Consider the following 16255-nt stretch of genomic DNA (forward strand, 5'->3'; position numbering starts at 1 on the left):
TTCCAGTCCATTCCATTCGATTCCATTCCACTCGATTCCATTCCACTCGATTACACTCTCTTCCATTCAATTGCCTTCCATTCTATTCCATTCCATTGCATTCCATTCAATTCCATTTGATTACATTACATTCGATTCAAAGGCATTGGAATCAATTACTTTTCAATCCGTTATGTTCGATTCCGTTCTATTCCAGTCCATTCCTTTCTGGTCCATTCCATTCAATTCCATTCCATTCGATTCCATTCCATACTATTGCATTCCTTTGGATTCCATTGTATTCGAATAAACTCCATTCGAGACCATTCTTTTCGAGTCCATTCTATTTGAGTCCATTCAGTTCGAGTCCATTACATTTGTGTCCATTCCATTCCATTCCTCTCCATTCCATTCGATGCCATTCCATTCGATGCTATTCCATTCACATCCGTTCCTTTCAAGTCCATTCCTTTCCATTGCACTCCATTCCACTCGATGACATTCCATTCGATTCTATTCTATTTGAATCCATTCCATTCCATTCCATTCCATCCGATTCCATTCCATTCTATTCCTTTCCATTCCATTTCTTTCCATTCGTTTCCATTCCATTCGTGTCCATTCCACTCCATTCCATTCCATTCGAGACCATTCCATTCAAGTTCTGTCCATTCAGTCCATTCGATTTCATTCCATTTGATATCTTTCCACTACACTTCATTCCATTCTATTGCTTTTGATTTCATTCAATTCCATTCCATTTGATTCCAATCCATTCGTTTCTGTTCCATTTGACACCATTAAATTCGAGTCCACTACAATCCATTTCCTTCCGTTCCGTTCGATACCAGTCCATTCGATTCCATTTTGTTCCACTCCATTGCATTTGAGTCCATTCTATTCCAGTCCATTCCATTCGATTTCATTCAATTCTATTCCATTCCATTCCATTTTATTCCACTCGATTCCACTCCGTTCCATTCCTTTGCATTCCATTCTATTCCATTCCATTTTGTGGCATTCAATTCCATTTGATTACATTCATTTCGATTCCATTCCATTCAAATGTATTACATTGAAATCCATTACATTCAAGTCCATTCTATTCCATTACATTCCATTCTGGTCCATTGTATTCGATTCCATTCCTTTCGATTCCATTCCATATTATTGCATTCCATTTGATTCCATTCTATTAGAATAAATTCCATTTGATTCCATTCCTTTCGATTCCATTCTCTTTGAATCCATTCCATTCGAGTCCATTACCTTTGGGTCCATTCCATTCTATTCCATTTGATGCCATTCCATTGTATTCTATTCTTTTCAAATCCATTCCATTCGAGTCCATTGCATTGCATTCCATTCCATTCTATTCGTTGCCATTCCATTCGATTCTACTCCTTTTTATTTCATTCCATTCGTATCCATTCCATTCCATTCTATTCCATTCCATTCCATTCCATTCGATGCCATTCCATTAGACTCTATTCCATTCGAATCCATTCCATTCCATTCCGTTCCTTCCGTCCCGTTCAACTCCAATCCATTCGATTCCAGTTTTCTCCAGTCCATTCCATTCGAGTCCATTCCTATCAAGTCCATTTCATTCCAGCCCATTCCATTCAATTCCATTCCATTGGATCCCATTCCATTCGATTCCATTCAACTCCATTCCACCTCATTCCACTCCATTCCATTCCATTGCATTCCATTCTCTTCCATTCCATTGCATTCCATTCCAGTCCATTTGATTACATTCCATTCTATTCCATTTCATTCATGTCCATTCCATTGAATTCCATTCCATTCTGCTTCGTGCGATTCTAATCTGTTAAATTCCATTTTGTTCCAGTCCATTCCATTTGAGTCCAGTCCATTCCATTGCATTGCCTTCTATTTCATTCCATTCCAATCCATTCAATGTCATTCCATTCTATTCCATTCGATTCGAGTGCATTCCATTCGAGTGCATCTCATTCCGTTCCATTCCATTTGATGCTATCCCATTCGATTCTCTTCCATTCGACTCCATTCCATTACTTCCATTCCATTCAATATCTTTCCATGACACTCCTTTCCATTGTATTACTTTTGATTTCATTCAATTCCATTCCTTTCGGTTCCATTCCATTCAAATCCATTCCATTCCATTCCTTTCGGTTGCATTCCATTCAACTCCTTTCCATTCAAGTCCATTCTCTTCCACTCCATTACATTCCTTTCTGTTGGATTCCAATCCTTTCGATTACATTTTGTTCCAGTCCATTACATTCGAGTCCATTCCGTTACACTCCATTCTATTTGAGTCCATTCCATTCGAGTCCATTCTATTTGAGTCCATTCCATTGAAGTCCATTACATTTCTGTCCATTCCATTCCATTCGATGCCATTCCATTCGATTCTATTCCATTCGACTCCCTTCCACTCGAGAGCACTCCATTCCATTCCATTCCATTCCGTTCCTTTCCCTTCCATTCCATTCCATTCTATGCTGTTCCAGTCGATTCTATTCCATTTGACTCCATTCTATGTCATTCCATTCGATTCTATTCCATTCGACTCCATTCCATTCTCTCTGTTCCATCCGACTCCATTCCATTCTATTCATTTACATTCCATTTCATTCCTTTCCATTCCATTCCATTCCATTCCGTTCTGTTCCATTCCATTCGTTTCCATTCCATTCGAGTCCATTCCTTTCCAGTCCTTTCCATTCGAGTCCATTCCATTCGATTCTATTCCTTTCTACTCCATTTCATTCGAGTCCATTATATTCCGTTCCATTCCATTCAGTTCCATTTGATTCCAATCCATTCGATTCCGTTTTGTTCCAGTCCATTCCATTCGAGTCCATTCCATTCCAGCCCATTCCATTCGATTCCATTGTATTCGTTTCCATTCCCTTCGATTCCATTCCACTCGAATCCACTCCATTCCATTCCATTGCATTCCATTCTATTCCATTCCATTGCCCTCAATTCCACTCCATTTGATTACATTCCTTTCGATTCCATTCCATTTGAATCAATTACATTGCAATCCATTACATTTGGGTCCGTTCTATTCCAGTCTATTCCATTCCGGTCCATTCCATTTGATTCCATTGCATTTGATTTGATTCCATACTATTGTATTCCATTCTCTTCCATTCTATTAGAATGAATTCCATTCGAGACCATTCCTTTCGAGTCCATTCCATTTGAATCCATTCCTTTCCAGTCCATTACATTTGCGTCCATTCCATTCCATTCTATTCCAATCCATTCCATTTCATTCCATTCCATTCCATTTCATTCCATTCCATTCAATTCCATTCCATTCCATTCGAGGCCATTACATTTGATTCTATTCCAACCGTGTCCTTTCAATTCAAGTCCATTCCATTCGCTGCCATTCCAATGGATGCTATTCCCTTAACTCCATTCAATTCCATTCTATTCCATCCGATTCCATTCCATTATATTGCTTTCCATTCCATTTTATTGCTTTCCATTCCATTTTATTCTATTCCATTCCATTCGTTTCCACTCCATTCGAGTCCATTCCACTCCATTCCATTCCATTCGAGTCCATTCCATTTCAATCCATTCCATTTGAGTCCATTCCATTCCATTCCATCTGACATCTTTCCATTACACTTCATTCCATTCTACTAATTTCGATTCCATTCAATTCCAATCCGTTCGATTCCATTCCATTTGATTCCATTCCATTCGTCTCCATTCCTTTCGAGTCCATTCCATTCCATCCCATTCCATTTGGTTCGATTCTGATCTGTTCGATTACATTTTGTTCCAGTGCATTCCATTCGATTCCATTCCATTCCAATCCTTTCCATTTGATTCTATTCCATTAATTTCCATTCCATTCGTTTCCATTCCATTCATTTCCATTGCATTCGATTCCATTCCACTCGACTCCACTCTGTTCCATTCCATTGAATGCCATTCTATTCCTTTCCTAGCATTCCATTCCATTCAATTTGATTACATTCCATTCGATTCCAATTCATTCTAATCAATTACATTTCAATCCATTACAGTCCAGTCCGTTCTATTGCAGTCCGTTCCATTCTGATCCATTCCATTTGATTCCATTCTATACTGTTGCATTTCTTTTGATTACATTCTATTCGAATAAATTCCATTCGAGACCATTCATTTCGAATCCTTCCTATTTGAGTCCATTCCATACGAGTCCATTACATTTGGATCCATTCCATTCCATTCTTTGCCATTCCATTCGATTCTATTCCATTCGAGGTAATTCAATTCGAATCCATTCCATTCCATTCGATCCATTCCATTCGATTCTGTTCCATTCAACTCCATTCCGTTCCATTCAGTTCAATCCGATTCCTATCCATTCTATTCCATTCCATTCCATTGCATTCCATTCTGTTCTCTTCGATTCAAATCCCTTCGATTTCATTTTGTTACAGTCCATTCCATTCAAGTCCATTACATTCCAGTCCATTCCATTTGATTCCATTCCATTCAATTCCTTTCCATTCGATTCAATTCCACTTGATTCCTTTCCATTCGATTCCATTCCACTCGATAGCAGTCCGTTCCATTCCATTGCATTCCATTCTATTCCACGCCATTGTATTCCTTTCTAGTCCATTCCATTAGATTACATTCCATTCGATTCCATTACATTCGAATCAATTACATTGCAATCTGTTACATTCGAATCCATTCTATTCCAGTCCGTTCCATTCTGGTCCATTGCATTTGATTCCATTACATTTCATTCCATTCCATACTATTGCATTACATTCGATTCCATTCTATTCGAATAAATTCCATTAGAGACCATTCTTTTCCAGTCCATTCTATTTGCATCCATTACATTCAAATCCATTATATTTGGGTCTATTCTCTTCCATTCCACTCCATTCCTTTCCATTCGATGCCATTCCATTCGATTTTATTCCTTTCGTGTCCATTCCATTCGATTCCATTCCCTTCCATTCCACTCCATTCCATTCAATGCCATTCCATTCGATTCTATTCCATTCTAGTCCGTTCCAATCCATTCCACTCCATTCTATTTGATGCCATTCCATTTGATTCAATTTCAGTTGACTCCATTCCATTCCATTCAGTTCCAACCATTTCCAATCCATTGTATTCCTTTCCATTCCATTCCATTCCATTCGATGCCATTCCATTCGATTCTATTCCATTCGAGTAGATTCCATTCGAGTCCATTTCATTCCATTCCATTCGATTCCATTCCTTTCCATTCCATTTGATGCCATTCAATTTGATTCTATCCCATTTGACTCCATTCTATTCCATTCCGTTACATCCGATTGCATTCCTTTCTATTCCTTTCTGTTCCATTCCATTCCATTGCATTCCATTACATTCATTTCCATTACATTCGAGTCCATTCCTCTCCAGTCAATTCCATTCAAGTCCATTCAATTCCATTCCATTCTATTGGAGTCTATTCCGTTCCATTCCAATCCATTGATATCTTTCCATTACACTCCATTCCATTCCTTTCCTGTCGATTCCATTCAATTCCATTCCTTTTGACTCCATTCCATTCGTGTCAATTCCATTCAATTCCATTCCGTTCCATTCTATTCCAATACGTACAATTCCATTTTATTCCAGTCCTTTCCATTCGACTCCATTCCATTTGGGTCCATTCCATTCTGCTCCGTTCGATTCCTATCCGTTTGATTACATTTTGTTCCAGTCCATTCCATTCTAGTCGATTCCATTTGAGTCCATTCCGCTCAATTCCATTTCATTTGATTGCATTCCGTTCAATTCCATTCCAGTAGATTCCCTTCCATTCCATTCCATTGCATCCCATTCTATTCCATTCCATTCCATATGTTTACATTCCACTCAATTCCAAGGCATTCAAATCAATTACATTTCAATTCATTTCTTTGGGGTCCGTTCTATTCCAGTCCATTCCATTCCGGTCCATTCCATTTGATTCCATTCAACTCGATTCCAATCCATACTATTGCATCCCTTTCGATTCCATTCAATTCGAATAAATTCCATTCGAGACCATTTCTTTCCAGTCCATTCTATTTGAATCCATTCCATTTGAGTCCATTCCATTTGGGTCCATTCCATTCCATTCCGTTCCATTCCATTCCATTCCATTCCAATCCTTTTCATTCCATTCGATGCCATTCCATTCGATTCTATTCCATTAGAGTCCATTCCATTCGTGTCCATTCCATTCCACTCCATTCCTTTCCATTTGATACCATTCCATTCGATTCTATTCCATTGTCTCCATTACATTTCATTCCGTTCCATCCGATTCCATTTCATTCAATTCCTTTCCATTCCTTTGCATTCCATTCCGTTTGTTTCCATTCCATTCGAGTCCATTCCACTCCAGTCCATTCAATTTGAGTCCTTTCCATTCCATTCCATTAGAATCGAGTCCACTTGATTCCATTCCGTACCATTTGATATCTTTCCATTACACTCCATGCCATTCTATTCCTATAGATTCCATTCAATTCCATTCCATTCGATTCAATTCCATTCAGATCCATTCCGTTCGACTCCATTCCATTCGAATCCATTATATTGCATTCAATTCCAATCTCTTCCGTTTGATTCCAATCCATTCAATTACATTTATTTAAGTCCATTACATTCGAGTCCATTCCATTCCATTCCATTCCTTTCCATTCCATTCCAGTCAATTCTACTACATTCCATTCCATTGTATTTCATTCTATTCCATTCCATTGCATTGCATTCCACTCTATTCTACTACATTCCATTCCATTGCATTCCATTCTATTCCATTCCATTGCATTCCATTCCATTCGAGTCTACTCTATTCAATTCCAATCCATTCAATTTCTGCCCGTTACACTGAATTAAATTCTATTCTATTGAATTCCATTCCATTTGGTTCCATTCAATTCGACTCCATTCCTTTCGACTCCATTCCATTGGAGTCCATTCCATTCCAATCCATTTCATTCCATTCCATTCCATTCCATTCCAATCCGTTTGACTCCATTTTTTCCAGTCCATTCCGTTCGTGTCCATTCCATTCCAGTACATTCCATTGGATTCCATTCCACTCGATTCCTTTCCATTCGATTCAATTCCACTTGATTCCACTCCATTCCATGCCATTTTATTCCATTATATTTCATGACATTGCATTCCTTTCTATTCCATGCCATTGCATTGGATTCCTTTCTAATAGATTACATTCCATTCGTTTCCATTCCATTTGAATCAATTATAGTGTGATAAATTACATTCGAGTCCATTCTATTCCAGTCCATTCCATTTGATTCCATTCCATTCGAATCCATTGCATACTGTTGCATTCCATTCGATACAATTCTATTCGAATAAATTCCATTCGATACCATTCCTTTCAATTCCATTCTATTTGAGTCCATTCCGTACAAGTCCATTATATTTGGGTCCATTTCATTTGGGTCCTTTCCATTCCATTCCATTGCATTCCATTCCGTTACATTCGATTCCCATCCGTTCGATAACATTTTGTTACAGTCCATTCCATTCGATTCCATTCCATTCCTGTCCATTCTCTTCGACGCCATTCCATTTGATTCCATTCCATTCGATTCTGTTCCATTCAATTCCATTCCATTCGATTCTATTCCACTCGATTCCAATCTCTACGATTCCATTGCATTCCATTCTATTCCATTCTATTGCATTCCATTCTATTCCATTCCATTGCAGTCTATTCTATTCCATTATATTAAATTCCATTCCATTCCATTGCATTCCTTTGGATTCCATTATATTACATTCCATTCTATTCCATTCCATTCAAATGAATTACATTGCAATCCATTACATTTGAGTCAGTTCTATTCCATTCCATTCATTCCAGTCCATTCCATTCGATTCCATTCCATACTATTGCGTTTCATTCGAATCCATTCTATTCAAATAAATTCCATTGGAGACCATTCCTTTCGAGTCCATTATATTTGAGTCCATTCCATTCGAGTTCATTACATTTGGGTCCATTCCATTCAATTCCTTTCCATTTCATTCGAGGCCATTCCATTCTATTCTATTCCATTGAGACCATTACATTCGAGTCCATTCCATTCCATTCCATTTGATGCCTTTCAATTCGATTCTATTGCATTCGACTCTATTCCTTTCCATTCCGTTACATCCGATTCCATTCCATTCTATTCCATTCCATTCCATTCTTTTCCATTCCATTCGTGTCCATTCCATTCCATTCCATTCCATTTCATACCATTCCATTCCATTCCATTCGAATTTATTCCATTCTACTCCATTCCATTCCATTCCATTCCATTCCATCCATTTCCATTCCATTCTATTCCTTACCATTCCATTCCAATCTTTCCATTCCATTCGTTTCCATTCGTTTCCATTCTTTCGAATCCATTCGACTGCATTCCATTCCATTTGAGTCCGTTCCATTCCATTCCTCTCCATTCGAGTCCATTCCATTCCATTCCATTCCATTCCATTCCATTTGATATCTTTCCATTACACTCCATTCCATTATATTCTATTCCATTCCATTGCATTCCATTCCATTCCATTCCATTTGATTATTTTCCATTCGATTCCATTCCATTCGAATCAATTACATTACAGTCCATTTCATTCAAGTCCGTTCTATTCCAGTCCATTCCATTCCGGTCCATTCCATTCAATGCAATTCCATTCGATCCCATTACATACTATTGCATTCCATTCAAGTACATTCAATTCGAATAAAGTCCATTCTAGACCTTTCCTTTCGAGTCCATTCTATTTCTCCATTGTATTCGAGTCCACTACATTTGGGTACATTCCATTCCACTCCATTCCATTCTATTCCATTCCATTCCATTCCATTCCATTCCATTCCATTCCATTCTATTCCATTCCAGTCCATTCCATTCGATTCCATTCCATTCCTTTCCATTTGAATTGATTCCATTCCATTCAATTCTATTCCATTCTACTCCATTCCATTCCATTCCAATCTACTCCATTCCATTCCATTCCAATCTTTCAGATTCCATTCCATTCCATTCCATTCCATTCCAATCTTTCAGATTCCATTCCATTCCATTCCATTTCATTCGATGCCAATCCATTCGATTTTATTCCATTCGGGTCCATTCCAATCGAGTCCATTCCATTCGAGTCCATTGCATTCCATTCCATTCGAAGCCATTCCATTCAATTGTATTCTTTTTGACTCCATTCCGTTCCATTCAGTTACATCCAATTCCATTACATTCTATTCCTTTCCGTTACATTCCATTCCATTCCATTGCATCCCATTCGTTTCCATTTCTTTCGAGTCCATTCCTCTCCAGTCCATTCCATTCGAATCCATTCCATTCCAGTCCATTCCATTGGAGTCCATTCCATTCCATTGCATTCGATATATTTCCATTACACTCCATTCCATTTTATTCCTTTTGATTCCATTCAATTCCATTCCATTCAATTCCATTCCATGTGATTCCATTCCTTTCGAATGTATAGCATTCAATTCTATTCAATTTGATTCCATTCCACTCGATTGCACTCCATTCCATTCCATTGCATTCCATTCTATTTCATTCAATTGCATTCCATTCCTTACCATTTGATTACATTCCACTCGATTCCATTCAATTCGAATCAATTATATTGCAATCCATTACATTCGAGTACGTTCTATACCAGTCCATACCATTCCGCTGCAATACATTCAATTCCATTCCATTCGATTCCAATGTATACTATTGCATTCTATTCCAAAATATTGCATTCCATTCCATTCCATTCTATTCGAATAAATTCCATTTGAGACCCTTCCATTCGGGTCCATTCTATTTGATTCCATTCCTTTCGAGTCCATTACACTTGCATCCATTCCATTCCATTGCATTCCACTTGATGCTATTCCATTCTGTTCTATTTCATTTGAGTCCATTCCATTCGAGTCCATTCTATTCCATTCCATTTGACACCATTCCATTAGATTCTACTCCATTCAAATCCATTCCTTTCCATTCTGTTCCATCTGATTCCATTCCATTCTATTCCGTTCCATTCCATTCCATTCCATTCCGTGCATTCGTTTCCATTCCATTCGAATCCATTCCACTCCAGTCCATTCCATTCGAGTCCATTCTAATTCAGTCTATTCCATTCGAGTCCATTCCATTCCATTTGATATCATTCCATTTCACTCCATTCCATTCTATTCATTTCAATTCAATTCAATTCCATTGCATTTGTTTCCATTCCATTTGATTACTTTCCATTCGACTCCATTCTGCTGCAGTCCATTCCATTCCATTTCATTCCATTCCATTCCATTCTGTTCGATTCTAATCCGTTCAATTCCATTTTGTTCCAGTCCATTGCATTCGAGTCCCTTCCATTCCCTTCCATTCTATTCGATTCCAGTCCTTTCAAGTCCATTCTATTCCATTCCATTGGATATCTTTACATTACACTCAATTTCATTCTATTCCTTTCGATTCCATTCAATTCCATTCATTCGGCTCCATTCCATTCGACTCCATTCCATTCGAGTCCATTCGATTCCATTCCATTCCATGCCGTTAGATTCCAACATGTTCGATTCCATTTTGTTCCAGTCCATTCCGTTCGAGTCCATTCCATTCAATTCCATTCAATTCGATTCCATTCCATTCAATTCCATTCCATTTGATTCCTATCCATTCCATGCCATTCGATTCCAAAATGTTCAATTCCATTTTGTTCAAGTCCATTCCATTCGAGTCCATTCCATTCAATTCCATTCAATTTGATTCCATTGCATTCAGTTCCATTCCACTCGATTCCACACCGTTCCATTCCATTGCATTCCATTCTATTCCATTGCATTGCATTACATTACATTTGATTATTTTCCATTCGATTCCATTCCATTCGAATCAATTACAATGCAGTCCATTACATTCAAGTCCGTTCTATTCCAGTCCATTCCATTCCGGTCCATTCCATTCGATGCAATTCCATTCGATTCCTTTCTGTACTATTACATTCCATTCGAGTACATTCAATTCGAATAAATTCCGTTCTATACCTTTCCTTTCGAGTCCATTGTATATCTGCATTCCTTTCAAGTCCATTACATTTTGGTACATTCCATTCCACTCCATTCTATTCCATTCTATTCCATTCCATTACTTTCCACTCCATTCGATTCCATTCCATTCTATTCCATTTGACTCCATTAATTTGGAGTCCAATTCATTCCTTTCCATTCCATTTGATGCCATTGAATTCGATTCTATTCCATTCTACTCCATTCCATTCCATTCCTGTCTTTCCGATTCCATTCCATTCCATTCCATTCCATTCCATTCCATTCCATTCCATTCCATTGCTCTCTATGCCATTCCATTCGATTCTATTACTTTCGAGTCCATTCCAATTGAATCCATTCCATTCCATTCCATTTAATTCCATTCGATGCCATTCCATTCAATTGTTTTCCTTTCGACTCCATTCCATTCTTTCAGTTCCATCCGATTCCATTCCATTCAATTCCTTTCCATTCCATTCCATTGCATTCATTTCTTTTCCATTTCATTCGAATACATTACTCTCCACTCCATTCCATTCGAATCCATTCCATTCCAGTCCATTCCATTGGAGTCCATTCCTTTACAATCCATTCAATATATTTCCATTACCCTCCATTCCATTCTATTCCTTTCGTTTCCTTTCAATTCCTTTCCATTCAATTCCATTCCATTTGATTCCATTCCATTCAATTCTTTTCCATTTGATTGCACTCCACTCGATTGCACTCCATTCCATTCCATTGCATTCCATTCTATTTCATTCCATTGCATTCCATTGCTTTCCATTTGATTACATTCCATTCGATTCCATTCAATTAGTATCAATTACGTTGCAATCTGTTACATTAGAGTACGGTCTATAACTGTCCATTCCATTCCACTCCATTCCTTTCGATTACATTCCATTCGATTCCAATGCATACTATTGCATTCCATTCCAAACAATTGCATTCCTTTTCATAACATTCTATTCAAATATATTCCATTAGAGACTATTCCTTTCGAGTCCATTCTATTTGATTCCATTCCATTTGAGTCCATTACATTTGGGTCCATTCCATTCCATTCCATTTCATTCCATTCTGTTCGGTTCGATTCCAATCCATTCGATTCAATTTTGTTCCAGTCCATTCCATTTGAGTCCATTCCATTCGAGTGCATTCAATTGCAGTCCATTCCATTCGATTCCAATCCATTCGATTTAATTTTGTTCCAGTCCATTCCATTTGAGTCCATTCTATTTGAGTCCATTCAATTGCAGTCCATTCCATTCGATTCCATTCCATACAATTCCACTCCGTTCCATTCCATTTCATTCCATTCTATTCCATTCCATTGCATTCCATTCCATTCCATTGCATTCCATTCCATTCCATTTGATTACTTTCCATTCGATTCCAAGGCAATTACTTTTCATTCCATTACATTCAACTCCATTGCATTCCAGTCCATTCCATTCCGGTCCACTCCATTCAATTCCATTCCATTCAATTCCTTTTGAAAGTATTGCATTCCTTTCTATTCCATTCTTTTTGAATAAATTCCATTCGAGACCATTCCTTTCGAGTGCATTCAATCTGAGTCCATTCCATTCGAGTCCATTACATTTGAGATCATTCTTTTCAGTTCTTTTCATTCCCTTCCATTTCATTCGATGCCTTTCCATTTGATTCAAATCCATTAAAGTCCATTCCATTCGAGTCCTTTCCATTCCATTAATTTCCATTCCATTCGGTTGCATTCCGGTCGACTCCATTTCATTCGAGTCCATTCCTTTCCATTTCATTCCATTCCATTCTGTTCTGTTCTGTTCGACTCCAATCTATTCGATTTCAATCTATTCGATTTCTTTTTTTCCAGTCCATTCCATTCGAGTCCATTCAAAACCAGTCCATTCCATTCGATTCCATTCCATTAAATTCCATTCAAGTTGATTCCATTCCACTCGATTCCATTCTGTTACATTCCATTGCATTCCATTCTATTCCATTCCATTGCATACCATTCAATTCCATTTGTTTACATTGCATTCGATTCCATTCCATTCAAATCAATTGCATTGCAATCCATTACATTCGAGTCCATTCTATTTCAGTCCATTCCATTCCGGTCTATTCCATTTGATTCTATTCCATTCTATTGCATTTCTTTAGATTCCATTCTATTCAAATAAATTCCATTCGAGTCCATTCCTTTCGAGTACATTCTATTTGAGTCTATTCCATTCGAGTCCGTTACATTTGGGTCAATTCCATTTCATTCCATTGCATTCCATTCTATTTCATTGGAGTCCATTCTGTTCGATTCGAATGCATTCCATTCCATTCCATTCGATTTTATTACATTCGATTCTATTCCATTCGTCTCCATTCCTTACGAGTACATTCTATTTGAGTCTATTCCATTCGTGTCCATTACATTTGGGTCAACTCCATTCCATTCCAATGCATTCCTTTCGATGCCATTCCATTCGATTCTATTTCACTGGAGTCCATTCCGTTTGATTAGAATCCATTCCATTACATTCCATTCGATGATATTACATTTGATTCTATTCCATTCGTCTCCATTCCATTCCATTCCATTCCGTTCCATCCGAGTCCATTCCATTCTATTCATTTCCATTCCATTCCATTTCATTCATTTCCATTCCATTCGAGTCCATTCCACTCCAGTGCATTCCTTTTGAGTCCAGTCCTTTCCAATCCATTCTTTTCGAGTCCATTCCATTCCATTTCATTCGAAATCTTTCCATTAGACTCCATGCCATTCTATTCCTTTTGATTCCATTCAATTCCATTCCATTCGATTCCATTCCATTCAGTTCCATTCCATTTGATTCCATTCCATACGAGCCCATTCCATTCCTTTCCATTCCGTTCCGTTCGATTCCTATCCATTCGATTCCATTTCACACGATTCCACTAGATTCCATTCTGTTCCTTTCCATTGCATTCCATTGTATTCCATTCAAATGCATTCCATTCCATTCCATTTGGTAATATTCCTTTCAATTCCATTCCATTCGAATCAATTACACTGCAATCGGTTACATTTTAGTCTGATCTATTCCTGTCCGTTCCTTTCTGGTCCATTCCATTCTATTCCATTCCATTCGATATCTTTCCATTACACTCCATTCCATTCTATTCCTTTAGAGTTCATTGAATTCCATTCCATTCGATTCCATTCAACTCGGTTCTATTCCATTCAACGCCATTCCATTGGAGTAAATTCCATTCCATTCCATTCCATTGCATTTCTTTTGATTCTAATCGGTTCCATTCAATTTTGTTCCAGTCCATTCCATTCCATTGCATTCCTTTTGATTCTCATCGGTTCAATTCAATTTTGTTCCAGTCCATTCCATTCGAGTCCATTCGATTCCACTCCATTCCATTCGAATCCATTCCATTCATTTCCATTCCATTCGATTCCATTCCACTCGATTCCAGTTCGTTCCATTCCATTGCTTTCCATTCTATTCAAGTCCGTTGCATTCCATTCCATTCCATTGGTTTACATTCCATTTGATTCCTTTCCATTCGAATCAATTACATGGCATTCCATTATATTCGAGTCCGTTCTATTCCAGTTCATTCCATTCCATTCCATTTAGTTACATTCATTTTGATTCCATTCCATTCGAATCAATTATATTGCAATCCATTACATTCAAGTCTTTTGTATTCTAGTCCATTCCATTCCAGACCATTCCATTCGATTCCATTCCATTGGATTCCATTCCATACTATTGCATTCCATTCAATTCCATTATATTCGAATAAATTCCATTCGAGACCATTCCTTTTTATTCCATTCTAATTGAGTGCATTCCATTCCTGTCCATTACATTTCCCTTCCCTTCCATTTCATTCCATTCAATTTGATACCATTCTATTCTATTCTATTCCACTCGAGTCAATTCCATTCGATTCCATTCCATTCCATTGCATTACATTCTATTCGATGTCATTCCATTCGATTCTATTCCATTCCATTCAATTCCATTCCATTCCATTCCATCTGATCCCTTTCCATTCTATTCCTTTACATTCCATTCCATTCATATCCATTCCATTCCATTCCATGTGATTCCATTCCATTCTATTCCTTTCCATTCCATTCCACTCATATCCATTCCATTGGAGTCCATTCCACTCCAGTCCATTCCATCCAAATCCTATCCATTACAGTGCATTCCATTGGATTCCATTGCATTCCATTGAATTCCATTCGATATCTTTCCATTACACTCCATTCAATTCTATTCATTTTGATCCCATTGAATTCCATTCCATTCGATTCCATTCCTTTCGACTCCATTCCATTCGAGTCCTTTCCATTCCCTTCCATTCCTTTGTGTTCCATTCGATTCCAATCCTTTCAATTCCATTTTGTGCCACTCCACTCCATTCGACTCCATTCCATTCGAATCCATTCCATTCAATTCCATTCCACTCGGTTCCACTATGTTCCATTGCATTGCATTCCATTCTATTCCAACCTATTCCATTCCATTTGATTACATTCCTTTGGATTGCATTCCATTTGAATCTAATACATTGCAATCCATTGCATTCGAGTCCATTCTATTCCAGTCTGTTCCATTCCATCCTGGTCCATTCCATTCGATTCCATTCCATTCAATTCCATTCGATTCCATCCTATTCGAATAAATTCCATTCGAGACCATTCCTTTCAAGTCCATTCTCTTTGACTCCATTCCATTCGAGTCCATTAGCTTTGTGTCCATTGCATTCCATTCCATTTCATTCCATTTGATTCTATTCCATTCAAGTTCATTCCAATTGAGTCCATTCCATTCCATTGTATTCTACTCGATGGCATTCCATTTGATTCTATTCCATTTGATTTCATTCCATTCCATTCCGTTCCATCCGATTCAATTCCATTCTATTCCTTAATGTTCCATTCCATTCGTTTCAAATCAATTCGAATCCTTTCAACTTCACTCCATTCCATTCGAGTCCACTCCATTTCAGAACATTCCTTTCGATTCCACTCCATTCCATTCCATTTCATTCCATTCAATATCTTTCCATTACACTCCATTCCTTTCTATTCCTTTCGATTCCGTTCAATGCCATTCCATTTGATTCCATTCCATTCGAGTCCATTCCTTTCCAGTCCATTCCATTCGAGTCAATTCCATTCCATTCCGTTCCATT

The sequence above is a fragment of the Pan paniscus genome, chromosome 23 (assembly GCF_029289425.2).
Source record: "Pan paniscus chromosome 23, NHGRI_mPanPan1-v2.0_pri, whole genome shotgun sequence".
Classification (NCBI taxonomy): Eukaryota; Metazoa; Chordata; class Mammalia; order Primates; family Hominidae; genus Pan; species Pan paniscus.